Here is a 26,245-nt window from a genome sequence, read left to right on the forward strand (position 1 = left end):
CTTTACCCTTTAATGTGCTCTAATATGTTAATTTGCTAAAACTATTATGAAAAGAAATATGCTTTATAGGCATTCAATAAATGTAATTATTTTTCAATTATTTCTAGCAAGAGATTCACAGAATAGATATTTGGAACTCAAGGGAAAAATCTAAAATCTTTATTAAAGTCAATAATTCAAACTTATTTCACTAAATCATAAAAGGTAAACTGCAAAATAATTGCCAAAATGTAATTTAGGCTACAGATAGGATTTTTATCTCACCTTTTCCCTTTTATAACCCCAAACCAATAAAGTGTCACAGAGAGAATGGCAGTAATATTCATGGGCCACGCATGTCTTTCAATCACAGCAATCCTATCTAGTAGGATTTCACTCTCATGTTATAGATAACATGTTTACCAGGTGGTAGAAACTAGGTCAGAACCCAGACCTGACTACACAGCTACACATTTCAGTAGTCACAGTATAAGACAAGCTAAAGACTACATACTACACAAATAAAAAAAATCTCATTTAAAAAACACAAAAATAAAACATACTCTGTTAAATTTTAGCAATGGTAAAAACAATGGGCTAAAATTTTTGAAATCTTTAACATAATATAAATTGGCATAATATCTATAATTTAAACATTTGAATTTGCCCACTAAGCCAAAAATTTTCACTATAAAATTGGGAGGAAATCTATTTAATCAGAATTAAAAAAAACCTTAACAATTTAAAGTAAGTTTATGGTAGAAAGATTTCACAAGAAATCTACCATACCATGAGCCTTGGCCCACTGTAGATTGCACACTAGGGATTCTGCAGGATGAGCTGTGCCCTGAATTCCTGAATTGGATCGGTGAGTGCTCTCTTCTCAGACAACTGCTTTGAATCTCTAGAGCTTGTTTGCCTTTGGTAAGGTGACATTTACCCATATCTAAAAAAATAAGAAAGTAAGTAGTATTTTTAAAGCCAGCAATTCTTTTGTTATGTTTATAACATTTAGCCAAGAACTCTCTTATAAATCAGATTATATTCTCAAAATGATCCACTGACTCAAAAAGTGTTTACTGAGCACTTACTCAGACATAGATTAAGGTGCCAGTGATGTAGCAGTAAGCAAAAACAAAAATACTGGACCAGTTTCTAAGAGCTGAAAGTATTTTTCTAAAAAAGCAGTCATGATAATTTTATGTCTATATTGGCTTACACTATGACCCAGCAATTCTAAATCTTAAATTTATATCCCAAAGAAACTCTTGTAGGCACACTCTAGGAGATATATACAAGAATGTTACAGCAGCACTATTTCCAGTAGGAAAATGCAGAAGTAACTCAAATGCCCATCAACAGGAGAGTAGGTGGAAAGAAAACTTAATATGTTTTAATAGTGGAATTTTTACACAGAAGTCACAATGAATGAACTATAGTTATGTAATAATACCAATCTTGGCAATATAATATTAATTGAAAAAACTTTTAGTCAAGTCCTGAGAGACTACATATTGTGTAATATCTCTCTATAAAGTTAAACACAACCTAAAACAAAAATATACTTAATTTTGGGGGACATATGGAAATTCTTTTTTGCCCCCTTTCTTGGTACTGAGGACTGAACCCAGGGGCACTTAACCACTGAGCCACATTCCTTGTCCTTTTTATTTTTTATTTTGAGTCAGGGTCTCACTAAGTTGCTGAGACTGGCCTTAAACTTTCGATCCTCCTGCCTCAGCCTCCTGAGCTGCTGGGATTACTGGCATGAACCACTATCCCTCGCAGAACATATAGAAACTCAATAAAACTATGTAAGAAAGAAACTGAGGGCTGGGATGTGGCTCAGTAGTAGAGATGTTTGCCTGGCATGCATGAGACCCTGGGTTCCATCCCTAGCACTACAAGAAAAATTCACACACCGCGCCCCCCCCCCAAAAAAAAAGAAAAAAGAAACAAATTAAGTAATAATAAATGGTGGTATTTAGAAATGATTATTATCATGGAAGGTGGCAGGGAACAGATAGAGGAAACATAATTAGATGTAGATTTCTGTAAATGTCCTAGATTCCGGTTGTGCATCGGTTCACAATACATACCTCAGAAGTAAGTTTGTCAGTACTACTAATTAAATAAGCTTTTTTGTTTTGTTTCTGTAGTGCTGGGATCAAATCTACATACTAGGCAAGTCCTCTACTACTAAGCTACATCCCCAGCCTGTTTTATTCTATTTTTAGTCAGGATCTTGCAAAGTTGCCCAGGCTGTCCCCGAATTTGGGATTGTCCTGACTCAGTCTCCCAAGTCACTGGGATTATAGGCTTGTGCCACTGTGCCTGTCTAAATAAGTGTTTATTTCTAGCAGGTCTTGGAGTTTAAATATGAAGATCATTTTCAGATATCTGAAAGCCAAACTGATGAACTAGACTAGTGAGCATTCATTTTGCCATTTCAATCAATTGAATAGGCTGTACTGAATAGTACAAAAAATTATGTTCTGGAGCTACAACTATTACAGCGATCAATTTATTTCACATATTGTTTTACTTGTACATAGCTGAAATTGGCAATTTTAATTAAGGAGACATGGTAGATCTAAAAAAGATCAGCAAAAAGCAAAAAACTTTCCTGAGACGTTTATAAGAAATTAAAAAATAATCACATAACATACCAAGATGTCATTTGTTGTCATGGCAACTTGGTAAGTAATCCTATACGGGTAAGTGTGGAACTTTTTTTTAATACTTTAAAAAATAACTTTATTTAAACTGGAACAAGACAGGGATACCCTATTTCACCACTTCGATTTAACATAGTTCTTGAAACACTGGCCAGAGCAATTAGATGAAAGAAATTAAAGGGACACACATAGGAAAATAAGATCTCAAAATGGCACTATTGGCTGATGATATGATTCTATACCTGGAAGGCCCTAAAGTTCCACCAGAAAACTCCTACAACTAGTAAATGAATTCAGCAAAGTAGCAGGATATAAAATCACACCCATAAATCAAAGGTGTTTCAGAATATCAGTGACAAATCCTCAGAAAAGGAAATGAGGAAAACTACCCCATTCTCAATAGCTTCAAACAACAACAACAACAACAAAACAAAAACAAAAACAAAAAAAAGACTTGGGAATCTTGGATAGGCAGAATTAATATTATCAAAATTCCAATGGCATTCCTCATAGAAATAGAAAAAGCAATCATGAAATTCATCTGGAAAAATAGAGACCCAGAATAGTAAAGCAAACCTTAGCAAGAAGAGTGAAGTAGGTGGCTTCACCTATACCACACCTTAAACTATGCTAAAGAGCAATAGTAACAAAAACACATGGTATTGGCACCAAAATAGACTGGTAGACCAATGGTACAGAATAGAGGACACAGAGACTAACCCACAAAACTACAATATTATTTTATATTAGACAAAGGTGCCAAGAACATGCATTGGAGAAAAGAGCCTCTTCAACAAATGGTGCTGGGAAGTTGGAAATCCATATGCAACAAAATGAAATTAAACTCCTATCTCTCACCATGCACAAAACTCAACTCAAAATGGATCAAGGACTTAGGAATACAACCAGAGACCCTGTGTCTAATAGAAGAAAAAGGAGTCTCTAATCTCCATCATGTGGGATTAGGCCCCAACTTCCTTAATAAGACTCCCGTGGCACACAAATTAAAATCAAGAATCAATAAATGGGATGCACTCAAACTAAAAAGCTTCTTATCAGCAAAAGAAACAGTCTGTGAGGTGAATAGAGAGCCTGCATCTTGGGAGCAAATCTTTACCCCTTACACAGCAGATAGAGCACTAATCACTAGGATATATAAAGAACTCAAAAAGCTAAACACCAAAAAAACAAATAACCCAATCAATAAGTGGGCGAAGAACCTGAAGAGACACTTCTCAGAAGATGATGTACAATCAACAGACACATGAAAAAAATGTTCATCAAAACTAGCAATAGAGAAATGCAAATCAAAAACACTCTAAGATTTCATCTCACTCCAGTCAGAATGGCAGCTATTATGCATACAAGCAACAATAAGTGTTGGTGAGGATGTGGGGTAAAAGGTACACTCATACAATGCTGGTGGAACTGCAAATCGGTTCAGTCAATATGGAAAGCAGTATGGAGATTTCTTGGAAATTTAGGAATGGAACCACCATTTGACCCACCCAGCTATCCCTCTCGTACTCAAAGGACTTAAAAACAGCATACTATAGGAACACAGCCATATCAATGTTTATAGTAACACAATAGTAATTCAATTCACAATAGCTAAACTGTGGAACCAACCTAGATGGCCTTCAGTAGATGAATGGATAAAAAAAAATGTGGCATATATATACAATGGAATATTACTCAGCAATAAAAGAGAATAAAATCATGACATTTGCAGGTAAATGGATGGAGTTAGAGAAGATAATGCTAAGTGAAGTTAGTCAAACCCAAAAAAACAAATGCCAAATGTTTTCTTTGATATAAGGAGGATGATTCATAGTGGGACAGGGACAGGGAGCATGGGAGGAATAAATGAACTCTAGATAGGACAGAGAGGTGGGAGGGGAAGGGAGGGGGCATGGGGTAATTAATGATGGTGAAATGTGATGATCATTATTATCCAAAGAACAGGTATGAAGACATGAATTGATGTGAATATACTATGTATACAACTAGAGACATAAAAAATTGTGCTCTATATAATAAGAATTGTAATGCATTCTGCTGTCATATATAAAATTTTTAAAAATTAAAGTTAATACCTAAAAAAATAAACTTTTATTTATTGCCTAAAAATAACTTTATTCATTTGTTTTTATGTGGTGCTAAGGAACAAACCCAGTGTCTCATTTGTGCTAGGCGAACACTCTACCACTAAGCCACAACTCCAGTCTGGTGCTTTCTGCTGTTTTAAAATAGTTGAAATATTCACTCATTCATGATACTAGGGATTGAACCCAAGAATATTCTGCCTCTGAGCTACATCTCTAGCCCCTTTTGTCCAAGCTGGTTTGTGATCCTCCCTGCTTCAGCCTTCCAAATAGTACACCGAGCTTAAAATATACTTTAAAAATGAAATTAGGCTAAAAACACTTTAGAGGCTCTGAAGCACCTTAATGGATCTCAGTATAAAAATAACTAATATAATCCAAATATTTTACTTTTTTGTTTGTTTGTTTGTTTTAAGCAGAAGAACCTTTTCTTCAATTGACACTTATTGGGAAGCCCAATGTGTAAATGAATTAAAAGCAGAACTTCTCTGGAAAAAAGCAGGAGGGTGGGGAGAAAACCCAAAGCCCTGGCAGGCTACATTAAGTAAGAGAGTGGTTAAGTCATGGGGTATAACTAAAATATCTACATTGACAAAAACATGAAAATAAATGTGACTGACAGTTGCTAGTGAAATAATTTACACTCAAACTGTTATCTCAGGAACATCCATGAAACTCATTTTTAGGGAGTGCTAGTTTGCACTAGCATTACCTTATTTTTGGTCTGGACCATAAAAGGACATTTCCACAACACTGTAATCTACTGATTTAACATATACTTATTCAGACCTGACATGAGCACAGACAGCAAGCACTGTACTAGAAGGCAGGGCAGGGAACAAGAGGATATAGAAGACACAACATTAGACCTCTAGGATCAAGCCTTTACAGCAGGCTTCAAAAATACTAAGCTCACCAATTAAAGAATGAACTTGACTTTTTCTATCAGAGTGTCAAAATTTCTGTAAGATTCTCTCTCTAATCCCAGAAGAGACTGTTCACTGGCCTTTTTCCCCGCTTTCTTCCAGGCAAGTACAGTGGGCAGCATCAAGGCACCAGGCACAAAAACAAGGTATAGTTCTGAGGATTACTTTATCACTGTGTCTGATGTCAGCCCTGTCAGCTAAGTGATACTGCACAAATGCCATGAAGCTAAGACTGCACGGAGAGAAGAAAGGAATTAAATAGCAGGAGCTCTGATGAACATTACATTTAAAAATTGTTTTATAAAATAAATGTCAATTCCAAATCCACAGGGTACTAGTAAGAATAAAATAATCACCAAACAGGGAAACCTGAGTAGGTTTATCTCCCACTCCTTTTTCTGAGTTCATTTCTTTCTTTAAATTTTACCTTCTGCAACTTCATCCAGGAACACAGTATTTTTTTTATCTTCTAATAATCTATCTTTTAAAAATTTCATGAAGATTCCATTTGCCAATCCAGAATGCTGGATTTCAAAAGCTTCTGCTCCTTGACACCTTAAAAACACCAAGAGAAAGAAGTGAAATAAACCAGGCACAGAAAGCCAAAAGCCACATTCTTATTTACATGTGGAGGCTAATCAAATCAAACACAGAGAAGCAGAAGGCAGAATGGTGATTCCTGGAGACTGGCAAGTAGGAGGAGTGGGAGTTGCTGGTCAAAGGACAAAATGCTATTAGACAGTAAATATCTTGAGGTGATGAATACGTTAATTTGTTTGATCCATCACTCCACTTTGTACTCCATAAATACATAAAACTATACTTTGTCAATGTCCACTGAATAAGAAATTAAAGAAAGAAGATTTTAAAGAAGCAAATACTTGCTACCTGGAGTATCCATATACAGTGATGAGCTTCATTCTCTCTCCTCCTCCCCTACAATGACATCCCTAATTAAAGAGTTATCTTTAAGCAGGAACTAAATGCATTGGTGCTTAGTAATAAGATACCAAGACATTAGGTACTGATGTCAAGTATTTAAAACTTTGCACCAAGAACATCAAGGAGGCAAATTTATGTCTAGATATCTATGCATCTAGGCATCTAATCTCCAATCAAAAGAAAACATCAAAGAATAAATAAAGGAATCTCAACATAACCATAAAATTTTCTTACGTGGCATATCCAAACACAATATTGGCAGTGACTTTTAGTGCATCCAAGATTGGAATGGTGTCATCATAATCATTTCTATTTAAAAGGAAGAAAGGAGAGAAGGACAGATATGAAAAGTTGAACAGAATTCTTTAAAGAATATAAATAATATAATGAAAAATACAATATATTTTTAGTATAAATTATTTAAAATTACAGGTTCCAAATTGCTTCATCTAGTCAGCAATTTATTTACCAAAAATAATCTCAGGCTCCTAAACACACAAAAAGGCAAACAGTCACATCTTCTGTCAGCTTTAAAAATGGAGGTACATTTAAACTTGGGCATTGGGTTTGATTGGTAAATGCTGAGAAAGTGAAAAGCAGTAAATCCAATAGTCATTGGTTCTGTTCCTTAGCAATGCAGTGGCAGGCAAATGGGATCCAAACCTTTAAACATTTGCTTCAGCTATCCTTTCAATATTTGCAGATCCAGGGCTAACTGACGTGTCCCAACTCTAGAGGAATGGTTTTGTTTTAATTCCTGAAGGAATAACTGTAGTGACTGTCAGAAACATGTTCAGGCATTCTGGAGAGTTAACTCTTTGTAGTGTGATAACCATGCCTCTTAGTTCTTCACTTTTATTCTCTGACAAACAGGAATAGAATAAAAATAATTTGATATACATAGAGAAACAAGGAATTTTTTTCTAGTTTTCTTCTTTCAGTTTCAATTTATAATCAGAAATTCAAAAATTCAAATTGTTCTTGACTTCTTACAAGTTTGCCTTAGGTTTATCAAGGTGGATATTTAACAACAAAAGTAATTTAATAAACATTAAAATTTTACCTTTTCCTACACATATCCAACAAGAATACATTGAGTCCAGTTTCTTTTTCTTGCATCAATTTCAGTATATTTTGTACACACAGGCAATTTTCAGACCTATATGGATTTGGAGCATCTACAGGGACCATAAAGCTGTTTTCAAAGTTTTCATAACCATGTCCTGCATAATATAATAACCCTGGAGAGAGGGGCAGGGAGAAAAGAGATAGATGGTAACTCTAAGAAACACCCAATATAAATTCAGTCAATGTTAACTTCCATTTTAAATTATTGGGGCAACAGTCTTTACTTAAATTCTGCATTTAAGACATCAAGATGCAGTATGAAGTGTATTCTAATTCATACAAGAATATATTTATAATATGAATTGCAGTTTTATCTCAGGTTGTATAAAGAAAAGGGTGTAGGACTGTTTTCCTGGCTCATTTATCACAAAAGGTGAAGATTTCCTTCAGTGCACAGAAGTCTTAAATTCATCTGTTTATTCCTGGCACAAGGAAGGAGCTTAGGAAATATATAAAAGATGAACAGGCAAGCAATGTTCAACATCATGAGCCACTACGAAAATGCAAATCAAAACCACAATATCACTTCACACTTACTAGGTTATCTATAGTAAAAAGACAATAAAAAGTGCAAGTAAAGATGTAGGGAAATCGAGATCCAATTACTTCTGGAGGGAATATAACATGATGTAAGAAGTTTAGAAAGTTTAACAATTCTTTAAAAAGGTAAACAAAAAATTACCATATGACCCAGCAATTCCACTCTTAGGTACATACCCAAGAGAACTGAAAACTTAAGTCCACCCTAAAAATGTGTACCCAAATACTTACAGCAGCATTATTCATAATATCCAGAAAGTGAAATCAATCCAAATACCTACCTGCTGATGAACAGACAGGAATAATGTGGTATATTCATATAATGAAATATTATTCAGCCCTAAAATAATAGAGTCTGATACAGGCTACATTATGGATGAAACTTAAAAATTTTACACTAAGTAAAAGAAGGCAGACATAAAAGACTATATATTAAATTTGCATTTATATGAAATGTTCAGAATAGGCAACTCCATAAAGATAGAAAAAGGTAGGGTATGGAGGAAAAGTACTGACTACTAATGGGTTTCTTTTTGGGTTAAAGAAAGTAGAGAGTTGGTGATCACCAGTGCACAACTTTGGGGACAGTCTGACCCACTAAATTATACATTTTAAAAGTAAAATTGATACTAAGTATTCAAAATATTACTCTATTTCCTCATCAGTGACTTCACTGCTTATTTTAAATCTTCATGACTTTTATTCATTGATTGCCCTATATTTTAACCCCTCCTCAAAGAGCATCTCAAGTTCAGACTCCTGGGCAAGTTATCATTTGCTTATATCTTTCTAACATACTGCAATCTCTCCCTGCTTTGAAAAGTGGTGGCAGTACATTTTAATAATCACTGACTTTGACTAACATTGTACAGTTGTACACACACTTCATTTTTTCTGATAGAAAATGATCATAGTGACATGTACTTTCATACAATCTAATTTAAATACATATAACACAATCTATAAATTACTCCTACCTACATAGATGAGAAAATTAAAAAGATTAAATGATTTGCTTAAAATCACACAACTGATAGGTGAATAGACTCCACAGACAGTTCTTTGTCCCATTATATTAAGGAACTATAATTTTCTTGGGAGAATAGATCTTGTTTTTTATTCTCTATATTGCTCTCAGCAGTAGCACATTTCTTATCTGGACTGTGGATATGCTAGGAATCCAGTAAGTACTTACTGAACTGCATTATATCAAACTGATCAAGACAGAATCAGATATAGAGCCCTTTTATAAAAGGTCTGATTTAAGTAAAAGTGGTGCTATTCTAACTATGGATATTAGAGAGCATCAAGCAGAAAGCCTGGGTGCTACCCACATCATATCATTGAACATGCATAGCTTTAGTAAGATTTGGTCTGGGAGAAGAAGCAAATCAGGGAGGGAAGAGAGAGAAGGTTTGTTTCCAATCATCTAGGGGAAAGCTAGGTATGGTTCTACTATGTTAGTCATATGCTCAGCCTTGTAACTGCTGAAATCAAGGTACTTAAACCAAAATACGTCTTCTTCCCAAGAAGATTCATGAAAAGTATAAACATTTTCTATTACAGCCTGCAACCAAATTATATTAAGTGTTTTTATGTAAAGTAGTTGAGATTTATTTTAAAAATTCCATCTCCAGTAATAATAAACTAACCCATTACTCAAGGACAGAAGACAATATAGATGTCTATAAAATCTCAAAGAACCTAACATGGTCAGAGATATAATTCTGCACAATAGATCTTTAGGGTATTTATTTCTCTGGAATATGATTTTCAAGAATAAAATTTGCCAAAGCTATTTATTTCTGACCACAGAAGTGATATTCACTTCTCTAGAAAACTCTCCCTCCTGAGAGGATCTGCGCTCCACCTAGCACAGTGCTCTGATGAGGTCAACCCCACCTCTGGGAGACTCAAGAGAGCTTGGTATGCCAGGTCTGGCTCCAGGACAGCACTTCAGTTATGTGACCTCATATAATCCTCAGGACAAGGTATATAATATTATATTATCATTACCCCTTTACAGATGTGAAAACAGACAATAATAAGTTTATAAGCTTACCTGAATTCAAACCACTAAGAGATAGAATCAGAATTTGAATGTAGGCCAGTTTATCACTGTGCTGTATTATACTGTCTCTATTATTTACTGCTGACTTTTACTTAACATTATTCCAGAAAATATAAAGTATAAAATGTTAGTATACCAGTTTCTCACCATTTTACTACTTTATGAACTCCTCTCCCCCCACCTCCTTAGAAACCTAATGGAGGCCCAAAGCAGAATGCTGCCTAGTCTAAATCCTCAACCTAAAAATAAAGGTTGAATTAATTTCTTTAATAAATTTTCAGGAAGTCGTCATTGCTGCAATATTTTGAGCACTTCAAGGTGCCAGGCATGGAAGTAATTATTTGCTCTTACTTTTCCTTTACCAATCCCTTTAATTTATTACTAATCATTTTTTGAGATCACTGTTGGCTTAGAAAAGGTAAACCACCTTAGTTACACTGCTTGTAAGCAGAAAAGCCAGAGCCTGGGCTAGCTTACTCTGAGGCCTCCTTCTTAACCACTGAGCTGTCATGAACTGAATAACAAACTCTTTCTCAGTGAACAAGTCTTCTGCCATCTTTTGACCAGACACTTTTATTTCTTCCCCACAAAAGCACAGATAAGCTGCAGCCAGTGATGAACATACTAAAGCATTTGGTGGATGGATAATAAGCCAAACAGCTACTTTTAACCTTAGCTATCTGTATAACTAAAAATCTTTATCTTACTTATCTTCAAGGACACCTAATATCATTCAATTATTTCTATTTTTAAGGCATTTGTAAACATAAGTTTCATATGTTTTGAATTACTTATTTTCTGTTCTACTGTAACTTATATTTTACAAGCCCATAAATAACATAAAAATAATAATGGCATATACTTGAGTCCCTATGTTTTTCTAACCTAAAGTTGTTCAAGCTGAAATCCCCATGACTCTACCTTCACCTCCTCTCCACCACTCAGGTACTACCAGTCATCTGGGGATATCAATCAGAGTCAAAGGCACAGTCCAAACAAAAATGAAAGGTTTATTTATGAAATGCCCTAAACCCTCAGGCCTTTAACACACATTTAATGTAGATGTGTCTGATGTTTTGGATAGTCATAATACTTCAAAATAAAATGCAGCCACTCTGTTAAGACATGAATCAGTGGGATTTAAAAATGTTCTAGCTTCCTTAAGCTACCATTTTGCCCTAACATGTCTCTTTACTCTATACCCCAAGATGATGTTTTTATAGTGGGGCCTCAACTGAAATCTTTCCCCAGCTTTTTATATTTCTGGTTCTCTATTTAGCAGGGACAAGTAAAGGTTTTGATTTGATTAGCCAAATAAAAAGGCTTAAAAAGCAAGGTGACACTGTCAATAAAAATAAGAATAGATACTCAAATACATACTTTTTCAGAGAATTCCTTCACTCTCAATAGTTTACCAATCCAGAAATCTAAATTTATCAATATTTTTTCTTATATCTCATTGCTTCTAAAGAAGTTTTGAAGACTTTTCCTGTTTAAGCCATTTAGGTACCTTAAAAACTGGGATGGATACACTTAAGCAATCCACCTGAGTCTAAGATGAAAGTATAAGTCAGTAATAGGGCATCTTAGTACAGTATATTCTTTCCTATTTTCATAAGAAAAATGGATGGTTGCACCCATCAGTTATCATCCCATAATGCTCATTAGCAAAGTTATACTATTACAACATGAACATAATAGCTGAAGTTGCAAATAGTAGTTACCTTGTTAACTTCAGCTGTGCCACAGTGGTAATTCTCATTATTCAGAAAATGAAAGTTATTTAAATAAGATTTTTTTCCTTTGGTACTTAACCACTGAGCCACATCCCCAGCCCTTTTTAATATTTTATCCTTTTCTAAGCATTATTTTTTTCAGATTTTTTATTTCTCTTTCAAGTCCATAGGTATATTGTCCAAATTTATCCTGACTCCAGTCTTCATATGCAGAGATTTTAGTGCAATTTGATCTGCTCCATACTCCTCTACCCCCTCCCCACACCAAATGAGCTTTGTTTGTTTTCTCTAAGTGGTATGACACCATCTGGTGTTTTCTGCATTTGACCCAGAGCTATGTCTAGCATCATCAGACTAATCAAGAGGTGGGAAGGGACAGGGTCAGGCATGGGTTAGTGGCACAAATCACTTGGTAAATAAAAAAAACAGATATAACATTTGCTCCCTGCATAATAAAATGTGTATTGCAAGATTCCAATAAAATCCTGTTTTATTAATCACCAGCAATTGGAAGTTCAGAGTTTATGTTTGTCAGATTGATGCTGTGGATAATATGAAGTATAAAATTTCAAAAAGACATTGAGAGGCAGTTAAAGACACATTTATTCTTAGCCCACATTTTCACATATGTTAAATTCCTCCCAGAAAGTATTGGATGATTAAAGTACAAGTGATTGAAGATAATAAAGTATCTATGTCGTCATCCTTCCCATTCAATCAATAATTGTGGCCTTATACCATTTGCAGACATTGTGCTAGCTGCCAAAGATATAAATGGGAATTTTTGAAACTGTAGACTTTTTAAAGATATATGGAAAGACTAAAATAAATAACAGGAAAATGAGATAAGTAATCTGAAGTCAGCTTCCATAGACCAATAATCCCAGAAAGCTTAGCAAGAAAATTAATGGCAGAAACTAAGCTTGGATATTTCATAATTCTCTTTTAGCCACACAGAATTAAATCTGTAATTCTGAGAAGACTCCGGCATAGATATGAAACTTTTACAAAAACACACAGAATATAAAAAGTACATTCTTGGCAGAGAGATGACTCATATGCATAACAAAGGTTTCTGTTTGCCCTGTAACTCAGAAATCTATAAATATAGAACATATCTTATGTGGGGAACTAAATATCTCTGCCAAAGCCTTGAAATCACCAACCAATGGACAATATTTTAGAGTCTTATAAATTAACCAAGTCATATCATACAGTATTTAAATTATAGTCCTATAATATTTTACTACATAATTAAGCTGAAAACATATAGTATTTATAAAATTCCATGTTTTGAAATTTAAATCCAAGTTTAGACAGATTTTATACTATGTATTATTTAACTAACCACATTTTATATTAGAAGATAATTCTGTTTTAAGAAAAACTTCACAAAGCACACTAACATGGGCAAAGTTTTAACTTTGAACACAATGGATAATAAAAATATAGAAAAAATTATAAACTAACACATTAGACCCTGAAAACATAGAAATTACAAGGAATGAATTGAAGCCTTTTATTGTGCTATACTTTAACCAGAAAAGCTACTGAAACTCTTTTTCCAAGTCACTGATTTAATCTACAACTTTTTTCGACTCAGAAGAAGCAATATAAAATGTGAACTGGTTTATATCTTGAAATGAATGGATATTCAAATACAAGATTGGGGCAACTTGAAGATACAACTTTGGCCTTACAAATCAAAAAGAAATAAAATTAGAATGAAGACACTTCTTACAAGTTTTAAAATGTAGACTGCTAAAGCTATTTTTTCTAATTCTTTGTCTTCTCTGAGGTTCCATAAAAAGGTTTCAAAAGGCATTGTGGGCTAACATAAAATAACTACCACTATGCATGAAATTTCTTAAGATATTATCTACTTAGAAGATAGAATCAGATAGTAAGTTCAGTGAATCTGTACATAGTCACTTTTCTAAAACAGCAGACTTTTGGCTATACCACCTGACAATTTCTTTGTCCAAGTCACACTAAAAATAAGACTTTAAATAATGGAAATGTTGAGACATTAACTATAGCAATGTGAATGAGCGCCACTGTAATAAGGATTTCTCATCAACTCCTGGTTTATGTTATATTAACATATGAAAAAGCTATTTAAACATTAAGATTAATACATCATAAAACAATGGTAATGCTTCATACAAAATATAGTTTTATTTGAATCACAACTACTCACAATAGCTATGAATATCCCCATTCAAATTGCTATCATGAATATTGTATAAAATGAGAAGAATAAACTAAAAGTAAAATTAGAATACTGCTTTATAAATTATAATATGTCAGGCTAACAAATGGTAGACTTGTCATATTGAGCAACTAAACGTCTAAATGATCATTCAGCACTCATAGTGTACAAAGAAAAAAACATTGGCTTTGTTGCCTCTAAAGCAGTTGCTCGATTTTTCATACTGTCATTCTGCTCTATTAGCAAAGCCTAACACAATTAGGTATGAATATGCAGTAATAACATGCAAATTGTTCCCTCACAATTGCCCTAAGGCAGCAGTCTCAGCCTTTCTAAGCTTGATTCCTTCTACATCATTACAGCCTTGGCATAATTCATCAGAATAAAAAATACCTCAGCCTTATTGCAAGTGGCCAGCTAGTAAAATCATTGGTAGCTGTTAACCACTCTCCCTCGATGGGTTTGTTAGCGATGCTGTCCCCAGCTCCCTGCCACTCCTGCTCTTGTACATGTTTCCCTTGGGTAATGTTACATACTACATTTGAGCCTGCCAGAACAATTAACCCTACTGTTAATTAGAATGAAATGTCAGGCGCACAGATGGTACAAGCTGGCACCCTGCCATCCCGCCAACTGCTGCTGAAAGCAGCAACCCTACTGCTGACAGCTGCTCAGCCATGTCCCAAACCAGCAGATGTAAAAACTTTCCAGCTGAGGAAGGTTAAAAAAAGCAAAGAGGAGGGGTTTCTTATCCCAGTAGTGATGATGACTGTTTTAGAGCTATTGTATCTGTTACCTGTTGTCATACTGTACCAATCAAGAGGAAGTCTGCAGAGAGACACAAATTTAAAATAATGATACTAATAATCATAACATAAATAAACACAATATGACTAAAACTCAAGACAAGCACAAAAATAGTATGGGCAGCAAACAAAATCATTGAACTTTTTCCATGAAATTCTCAGCAAGTCAAGTGGTATATTTTAATGTACATTTTCAAAGAGGAAAATACCTCTTTGCATTCCAAAATCAAATTATTAAAATGGACATGAAATATTGCCTCTCTAAGCTTCAGACAAAATATGCACTTTGTTTCCAGAAATCATACCTAGGAATGAAATTATTATTGTTCCTGATATCTTTCATAGTTCACATTTATGAATATATTGTGAGATGATAATTTATGTTTGCCTCAGTTTTCAGACACATATATATTGTGACCCAAAAGAAAGAGGGAAGCATGAACCATGAAAAATGTCAAAAACTGAAGTCTGATTGGACAATAAAATCATAACTGAATATCATTTTGGTTAGAAACTAGCTTCAAAATTCTGACTGGAATGTTGTACTAAATTTTACGGCTGAACCAAAATATTAATAATCTCATGAATTATTTGGAAAGTCAACCTATTTCTAAACACAAGAGGACCATAGCGTAAATCCCTACTACGTATTCTTTACTTTAAAAAACAATTTTGTGTCTGATTGTTATTAAACATGGAAAGTGTAGAAATGTGAAAGCAATCTCATTTCAATTATGCTATTTTGAGTCATTCTCTTTAACAGCATGAATGCAGGTGGATATTATAAACTAAATGCCACAGGAAATATGCCATAAAATTTAAAGTTCATGCTTCTGCCATTTCTACTTCAGGCAGACATAGTTTTTTGATAAATAATTCATTCAGTATTACATAAGTATGCACACATACCAAAAAACACAATCTAAAATTCTTTTATGTATTCAAAATGAGTTAAACATCATATACATAGTAACCATTCACTAAGCAGAAAGAAATGATACTAACAGATATATGGAGCATATAACAGTGATTTTCTGTCATGCATAACCAAAATCAACTCATACTAAGAGAAGATTTGGAGGGAAGGTATGGAGTGATTTACAGTAAAAGAAAAATTTTAGACTGACTTGGTAAGGACAGGGAAGTCTGTGAAATTAAGAGAGAGAAACAATGGACAAAATAGGATACCAAGATGAATAAACTAAAATAATTTATTCTAAAAACTCAAAAATTCTGTTGTACTACTTTATCCACTGTGCCAAAATTTGGTATGTACAGTGTAACTTAATATATCCAAAAAGACTAAAAAACTGTTTCAGTTATTATTATCAGAAGGAAAGCAAGTGAATTCTAAGTGTCAAAACAAAAAATGACAGATGATTAATACCCTGTGAAGTCAGAGCCAAAGCATTCCAAGGTTGAAACCACATACATGAGTACTATTTAGGGGATGAGTAGATATCACTAATATGATAATGAGTATAACTAAGATATTGCTTGAGATGATAATTGGCTTTGTTGAACATTGAACATCTCACTAGAACACACCAATATCATCAATAAAGTCTACTACTACTTCTAATTTTTTTCTATTTGTTCCTACATTTCTATATGACTTTATAAAGTATTAAAAAGAGTCTTCTTTCTTACTATAGTCCTGAAATAGATATATGTACACTGACGTTTCACAAATGAAGAAACAAGTGGTGTGTCAAAAATATAATAGAATAGATATATGAAAATGTTTTGTGCTAACACAAAGGAAGAATTTGATATTTGTTAGAAACAAATTTAAGCTAGGAAAGCTAATTTTTTTTCTTCAGTTGGTAATGTTTTTGTACAAGCAATGTAAATGGAATCTGTGAAACATTATCTTATATTTTACTATTTTATTCCAAAAATATTATTTGAGCAACCAACTATAAAATGTCAGACCCAAATCAAGAGAACAAGGGTGGTGAAGGAAGTGAGATAAACCTCGCCCTAAAGAAAATTAAGTCTAATGTAAAAAGACAAACAAGTAAGCAAATATAAAAGTAGTTTATGCTTTTCAGGAAAATGATAGTCTGAAGAATCATGAGGACATATGAGGGGAAGGATCAAGTCCTCCTCTGTGGGAGAAATCAAGAAATGTTTTTTAGAAATATGATTATTAATATACTTGAAAATTAATATTCTTTAAAATATTCAAAAATATCACATAGCATACAAAAATACAAAAAAATTAATTAAAATAAATAAAAATAATTGAAGATAAATCCACTCATCAGATGAACAAATAATACATTAAACAAAACAAAATGCTTGGGATTTTAGCACTTCTTTCTATAAAATATCTCTTTGCAGGTAATATATTAAAATCAAGATACTGCTTAAGTTCAAAATATGTGCTCAACTGGAAAATGTGTTACTTGCAACTAAATTTTAACTTTAGAATGACATATTAAAAATGCCCAGGATATAATATCAAAGTTTCCCCTGACTGCCACAGTAATTTGTTATACTGAAAAATAAGATGATATTAAATTGAAAATATGAGCATGGTCAAAATCTATTTGAGTCTGCTTTTTCTTTGGACAAAAAGGAAAATAATACTTGCTAAAAAATTAGAGTATACATATAATTTATGCATAGCATTGTATGATTTTGCCATTTCTGTTAGAATCCCATAACATTAATCATATTCTACCCATGTACATAAAATTAATTTTCTAGAAAAGTGTATAATTGCAATCTGGTAATTCTCTGTCTTTATTCTCTTAACTTACACTTTTTTAGGCATTAATGCCATTAGATATTAGAATGTTGAACATTGGCTAACTCACAAATGTAACAACTCAAGTCATATCATTCAGTCTCACCAGAAATTAGATAAAATATATATTTTTTTTCCAAATATCCTATTTTGGTGGCTTTTCTGTCATTCACAACTCTTTTACAAACAAGGGCTGATTCTTATTCTCTATAATTATTAGTACACAGATTTTGATTTTTAGTTTTTGTTTTCCATGCTGTACATAGATGAAAGTTATATGTTTATATATTTTAATATGAAAGTGAAATTTATCTGTTTTATTAGTTGCAACAATTGATAGTAAAGGTTTTTATGAATTTATGAATCTTTATGAATTTATGAATTTTATGCACACATTGAACTTCACACAGTCTATACAACATGGAAGATGTCATCCTCACTATTGTGTGAATTTCTCTGGATCACAAACAAATATCTGAACTAAAGTCCATCCCCAGATCCCAAAGCATGTCCATGTTCCTTCTAAATTAACACCATCTGTGAAATCAATTTCAAAGTCCATCAGCATAGAGTAACAGTATTACTGCCATTTTGTTGATCATGCCTATTTTCCTTTATTTGAATCAAATGATAGAGATTGGCTCTGTGTGTGTGTGTGTGTGTGTGTGTGTGTGTGTGTGTGTGTGTGTGTACACATGCCCAAAACCGGAGTTTGGAGCAAGATAAGCACTCACTCTACAACTGAGCTTCTAAAAGAAGGAAACATCTATTCACCTATCTTTCTCAGCCACCACCACAATAAATGTCAAAGACCTCTAGAAAATCTGGAGAAATGAGCCAGAGACTTTTAGTAAACAGTTGTGAAAGTTTCACAGTATAGGCATTAACCATTTAAGCAGAAATAATGTAGCTTCTGTTTCCTGCATAATTAATAGTTCAAATGTGTGATAAATTTGCCAGAAGAAAAAATGCATTTAAATTGAAAGACATGCCTATTTAGAAAAATGTGGCAAGACTTGTCTGATAAAGTGTGACATCTTGCTTAGACCTTTTAAATCTCCCACATAGGGCTTCCTTGGTATAAGAATAGGGATGAAAGAAACAGAGAGAGAGAGAGAGAGAGAGAGAGAGAGAGAGAGAGAGAGAGAGAGAGAGAGAGAGAGAGAGAACAGATACAAACAGGCATATAAAAGGGGAAATGTAGGGAACTTGTGTAAATAATTAATAAGATTAAATATAAAAATATAAGAATGTAGAAAAAATATCCCCTCTGATTCTAAGAAGAAAGATTCCAGATAGAGCTGGTTTGCCTATGTGAGGACCCCTGTTCTTTTAGTTCATTTGTCTTGGTTGCATTGGAGTATTATTCTTAGGAAGGATGTTTTAATCATTAAATATCTCTTGTAGGGTTAAAGCACTATTATTACTGTTAGAAAAATTATGACATCCCTGGGGGGAAAAAAACTTTATTTCTTAGCTCAAAACTTCCTGTTTTAAAAACATGGATTTTGAGAACTTGAGAGTCAGAGTAATTTGCTTTAAATTAAAAATCATGACCATATTACCACTGAGGACTCCAGAATCCTGAGTGCCCTGTGGAGAGAATAATGGCAGCAATCATAATGGATGGTATTTCGAGGGTCCATTCTTGAGCAGCCAGTGCTCTCAGACAATTCCATATACCATAACTTAGATGGTACTTTGTGTACAAGTTCCTTCAACCTGTATTAAACAGAAGAATGAGGAGCCTTTCGTCACTGTTTTAGGAAATGAGAAGAAGAACAAAAGAATGACTTGATTGTAGTTTTAATGAGAAGAGATCTATGCTTAACCATTCCACATACTAGGGTATTGACCAAGATTTGAGAGCATTTTTTTCACAATAGTCCTTCTACAGTATCTATTAATTTCATTCATCCCTGCTCTCCACTGCCAAAGGAATCTAGTCAACTGTACTTTTTGTATAAAATATGATTAGAATCTATGGCTTGAAATCAATGTCCCATAAGGTTTATATTATATGTTAGAAGTTATTAAGAGCCATTGTATTATTTATACTTCATTTTAAAAAATTAATTCAAATGTCTATTAGATATTACTTTGTTCATAAAATTCATGATTATTCCCAGTAATTGAAAGCAATAGAAAGAAATAGCCTACAATTCATGTTTGTGTTAATCAAGACACTATGGCCCTATCCCTCTAGATAGTCTGCATTATTATAGTTCATCTTTTTAAGAAAAGGCAGATTGATTATGCTCTCCCTTCTCTCCAGAATAGTCACTTTCCATCCTGTCCTGAAACACTTCTTTCCAGCTAGCAAGGCTCAGTTCTCACGCCACCGCCTTTACAAAGCTTTCCCCAGACACACTGCCTCAGGCATCTCCTGATCTTTAAACTTCTATTGCAGTGTAAAACTCTTTCCAAGATTCATCACACATCATGTTAGATTAGAACTATTTATATACATGTCTTATCCTCCTTCCTAGATGAGAAATGGCTTTGGTCTAGGAACCCTCAGTTCTATCACAGAACCAAGCATCGTATTTTTTATAAATTCTCAATTAATATGTGTGTGGTTTTGAATGAATGATGAGTTGAAGCCGTGGGATATGTAAAGACAAAAGAAATAGGAAATACAAGATTCTCACTGGGCTGGAGAAAATGCCTTGAGTGTCCTTTTCATATTTCCACATACTGAGATCCCTAATGTTTCTCCTAAAGATAAGCAAACTTGCATAATATGTGCCTACTGTATTTTGGTAATAAGAAGACACAGATAACACAATCCTGTAAGGAAAGCCTTTTTCAAAACTATCTAAAGATATTACATATTGTTTTCGTTTGCCAGTACAACCATAAATCCCTACATGAAAAGAAAAGTGGAAAAACCTCTAATCTGGCATAGGATGAATAAATCCAAAGTTCCACATTCCAGTTCAGCTTCCCTTTGTGCCTGCAACTTTCTCTAGTTCTCAAGGGAATGAAAAATGAAAGACATACCAGGCTCTGTAGAAAAAATACAGTTGATCTGATCTAAAATTGTTACAGCTCTTTAGTGACTTGTGAGGTATGATATTCAATTTCTATTGAAATAATATAAAATGTGCTTAAACTTTAGAAATAACAAATGAAGGTACATACATTTAAAAGAAAAGTATCTAGAACTCTATTTTGGTTTGTGTGCACAAGGAACTGTTTTAGATCTACATAGGTAAGAATCTGATATGTAGTCTCAGCCCTTGTAGAGTTGACACTCCAGAAATTCAATCACCATAAATCAATCCATCACATATTTAAATTTTGCTAAATAACAGAATAGAAAAACCTTTTTGGTGAGCATTTAAGTGAGGAATCTTTTATAATCTAAGGAACTGGATGACACTTCTTCAAAAACATGACATAAGAACTTAATATTGAAGACTATTCATTTTCTAAATTTTTCAAAATTTCTATATATTTCTAAAAGAATAATGGATGATTTAAATTTGAAGAATTACAGATCTGCTTTAGAACGTATAACCTCCACTCATACAGAAAACATGTCAATTGTTGAAAAATGTGTATCAAACTTAATATGTGTATTTTTATGACTTTTGTAGATGGATTTCCTAATTGGGATGCATGTGTTTCAGTGGTGTTGTTTATGAACAAGTGTAGAGTATTTTAGCTGGCATTTAAGCCAAATAATTTTGCTAGGATGTTCTGATATATTAAGAGGAGGTTTAAGGTGCCATATAACTACATGTGTAACTACACTCTTATTGCTGACCTTACAAAGCACTTAGTATCTTATACTTCACTAATGCTGTCTCTACCACCACAAGCAATTTATTCTGCCTCATGTTCCTTAAGTGCTCATAAATCAGCATTAGATCCTTTTACTGAGTTGCTGATTTTAAGCCAGCACAGTAAGAAGGAGCATTTGGATTCAAAGTATAATATTGGCACACATATTGATTTTAATTAGTCTAAATAGTTCATTACACTAAAAATCACACATATCATTTATTACATCAAACCTAATGGCATATGATCAAGGATTTAATATGATAATGAAGTAGATCAATTATCACTCATAAAGGAAGTCATTAACAAGTGTAAACATTGTCAAGCTGAATACCATTACAAATTATAAAGTCACAGCAAAGACAATTTGCATATACACACTAATTATATTTTACAATCTTCTATTTAAAAAATGAATATGATCTTGTTTTTAAGTTCATTGTCATATATCCATCAATACTATTTTAAGGTATGCACAAGCATTTTAACATAAGTTGTCTGTTTAAATACTTGTGACTCTATCTGGAAAATTCTTATGTTACAAAAATAAATTAATATAATTGACTGAAACTTAAATCTATTTAGACTTCTATCTTTACCTTGAAAACTAAAAGTTTGTTTCCTTTGGCAGTTTAGTGGTCTGGTTTGCATAAGAATAAACAAACAAACAATGAGGGTCAATGAAATATGTCTGATACTTGAGATACTGGACGTGATTTTTTTATCTTTAATTAAATAATAATAGCAACATATACTTACCTTCAGCAAGGACCAAGATAATTGCAAAAAGATTTCAGATTACAACCGTATGTACTCATTTATTAATGCTTCTTTCAGCTTTAACATTACCAAGACATCTTAAATAAGAGCAGCCAACTGTGCACACTGGTCCTAACTCAATGCATTGCCATTTATCATTAGTATTGCTATCATTACCCATTGCTTAGGGTCCCTTCACTCTGTTTTAAATCCATTTGACAGTAGTGCACATTCAAGCCTTTCAGAATTTATTTTTCGGGTAAGAACTTGTGAGGTAGTGTATAAAATATTTCCTTGATATCCAGATATAACATGATTTAATTGTCACCCTCTAATTGTTAAACTTCCCCAAACAAATGCAGTCTCAGGAATTCTTCTAAACCTCTCTAGAAAGTTCCCAAACAAAATATGAACCCTTGCTATTGACAATGATGTATATAAAATCTAAAGTTGCATTATAAGTGTTACTGAGTAGTAAATTCCCATAGCTAAAAAAAAATAAAAAAAGAAAATATCTTCCTAAAAGACTATCTCATTCTGTTGTCAGGAGCAAATTCAGAAATCACACTCTGAATTCCTCACCTGGTTCCTCTACTTCATCATATGTGCCTCATAGAACACTGAGGATTAAATGAGTTCATACCTATGACTAATTTGAAATGTTCACTCAGAAGTGGGTACAAAGAGGCAATGTTCAATTGTCTTACATTTTCCTAGTCCAGCAGCTTCCCAGAGAAAACTACAATGCACCAAGTATGCACTTCTCAGTCTCTTACTTTACCTACTGCACCTGGCACAGAGTCTGCCACAATGATACAATTTCTTAATGGTATTGAAACTGGAGTTTGGGGAGGAAAATAGATTCCCCAATTCAGCTGGTAGGCTGCAGGCCTCACCAATTTCCTTTCAGGTTCTTGTCTTACAATTTTAAAGAATAAAATCCCCAGACAATAATGAAATGGAAGAGTGAAAGGAGTAGGATTTACTTAAGTGAGAGCAGATAGAATTTCTTTGATGCCAAAGGGGATCTGATAGTATTATAGGGGCCTCCTAGGAAACTGAGTGGGACCTTCTAGGAAACTGAGGCAGTGTGAAGATCCCACCCGCATCCCTGATTCTTGAAAATAAATAAAATATTTTAGACATGTCACTCAGAGTAACCAGGCAATGAGATTATTAAAGGGATAAGAAAAGGGAAAAGGGGACATTATCGAGGGAGAGAGTGTGTTCTCAGAGAGGAAAGGAAGAGCGTGCCTCTCTAGAACTCAGATTTTATTGGGGAACCCCAGAGAAGTTTCCAGAAAGCTCCATCAAGATTCACTTTTGGACTTTTGACTGACAGCAGGATGACATCAGATTTTCAAGTCCCCCCTGTTATGACAACTCTAGGTCACTTTGGCCCATGCTGACTGGTTCTAATTGGATTCTTAACCATAAATTCTTATAGAGTTATGGTTAGGAAGAATTTTATCCTTATCTCCCTGCCTTCTAAAATCTAGTCTGTTAAAAGGGTCACAAAAGTCTCTTGCTTCAGGGTAACTTGGGTTCTTATGGACATTATTTCGGGCCTGCATTTCTCCTGCAGATAACAGATAGTTTGCTGAGGACTGTAACCTATCCTGCCCACTTAAGCCAGACAGGGCTGCAGGTAGATTCCTTCTTGGAAAAGAAAGCATGGGAAGGGGTGGGTCAGCACATTTTATAGAATTATCACCTAATGTCATATTCCTACCACTCCTTTCTGTTCCCTAAGAGTATTACCTTACCAAACACTTTCAAATAAATACATCCTCCTTATTGCCATTATCTTCCAAAAGCTAAATTGTAAAATTGTCTTCTCATTAGTATTTCTTTGCAAGGAGAATGTTAAGCTCAGATTCCTTATCATAACATTTCTCAGTCCTATTGCATTCTGACTCTACCCAAGGTGTGTGTGCTATAGACACAACAGGTTCTCATTGTGTCCTAACAAGCATTGGCTGATAAGCTTCTGTGTTCTACATATCCTAGGTTTGCATCCTGGTGGCTTCTCCCTCATCTTCCCTGTTAAATTCCTAATGATTCCCCAATATCTTTTTTCAAATGCATTCCATTCTTCATGAGGAGCTACACTTTTCTGGTTAAATTATTTAATCTTTGTGAGATTATGAGGTTATGTACATATTGCATACAGTGTCCAGTATATAATTGGTGCTGAAAGCATTGTGATTACTACTGCTGTTTTTATATTTTGTTTTGCTTAGATATTTCTGGAACTAGCGATGCAATCCAAGGGCACTTAACCATTGAGCTATATCTCCCCTCCTTTTTAATTTTTATTTTAAGACAGGGTTTCACTAAATTGCTTAGGGCCTCATGAAGTTGCCCAGGCTGGCCTTGACCTTGAGATCCTCCTGCCTCACTCTCCTAAGTTACTAAGATCACAGGCATGCACCACTATCCCCAGAACTACTATTTTTAAATTTGTTATAATTCCATCATTCAAAAAAATGAAGCCTCCATTTTTCAACCAGGATGCAATGAAATATATACACTGGGATCAAAGCACTTAGTCCTGAAGGTAAAAAGTCCCCCAAGTCCTAAAATGTGTGTTGCCCAGTGGGACACTACCAGTGAGAAAAACAGAGGTAGTAGTTCAAAACTGTGTAAACAAAAGATATGCAGACTGCCTAGAACTAGAGCTTAACAAATGATAAAGAGGCAACTACTGTGGGGGAGGAACAACTCCAAAAGGCAACAATGTTGTCAAAGGTTATCCTGCAAAAGTTTTTTTTTTTAATTAATTTTTATTGTAGGTTGTTCAAAACATTACATAGTTCTTGATATATTATATTTCACACTTTGATTCAAGTGGGATATGAACTCCCATTTTTACCAAATATACAGATTGCAGAATCACATCAGTTGCACAACCATTGATTTACATATTGCCATTCTGGTGTCTGTTGTATTCTGCTGCCTTTCCTATCCTCTACTATTCCCCCTCCCCCATCCCTTCCCCTCTTCTCTCTCTACCCCCTCTACTGTAATTCATTTCTCCCCCCTTATATTTGCAAAAGTTTTTAAAAATATTTTTTAAAACATTTAAATATAGGAAAATCCTATTATTTCATGAGCTCTACCACTGTTTTATGTCATAAGCAAGCATAAGCAATGTACCTGCAGATTCATCTACTTTGCAGGAAGTAAGAGAAGAGGCACACCTCCACCTCCTTTCATGATCTGTCAAATAAGCCCTGTGCTTTCTCTGTCAAGATCACAAGCTTTGGTGAGTTAGTCATGGGGTTTTTTGTTTTCAATTCAGATAAGCTGATTGTTTTCTTTTGAACCAGAGTATACAGACCTGTTGGCAAGTTGAGAGGAGGCCTCCAGGGAATACACTGAGGACTACAGTAGAGCCGACCCAAAAGCAGTACACAAACTGCTCTCCAGATTCCATGGAATGCACACACATACTGCCTTAATTCATGCATCATTAGCATCGGAGTGCAGTGCAGCGCGCCTACCACACCTGGCTTGACAGCTGGATTGAAAGAACCGTTGACAGCTGGTGCTTATGCACTTGCTTGAAGTACAGGGGCTGATGATGGGCTTGCCTAGGGAGCTAGAGCCCTGCTGAGAGGTTATATGTTTGATGAAGGTAATAGAAGTTAATGAGAATATTTTTGCAAGAGTTTGGGGACTAATGTAACAACATTACAATAAAATGCACATACTTGGCAATTCAATACGTAGCTCTGCTAAATATTGTAAAGCCATGTAAACATTTGAACAAATGTCTCATGTGTTAAGACATAAGCTCCCACAGAGCTGTATTTT

The 26,245-nt window shown here is 34.1% G+C and overlaps 1 pseudogene; it reads right to left on the reverse strand.

The window, feature by feature from the left end:
• The window catches only part of LOC143640942 (mucosa-associated lymphoid tissue lymphoma translocation protein 1-like), a 108,305-nt pseudogene that overhangs the window by 19,110 nt on the left and 62,950 nt on the right, over nucleotides 1–26,245 (reverse strand).

The sequence above is a fragment of the Callospermophilus lateralis genome, unplaced genomic scaffold (assembly GCF_048772815.1).
Source record: "Callospermophilus lateralis isolate mCalLat2 unplaced genomic scaffold, mCalLat2.hap1 Scaffold_79, whole genome shotgun sequence".
Lineage (NCBI taxonomy): Eukaryota > Metazoa > Chordata > Mammalia > Rodentia > Sciuridae > Callospermophilus > Callospermophilus lateralis.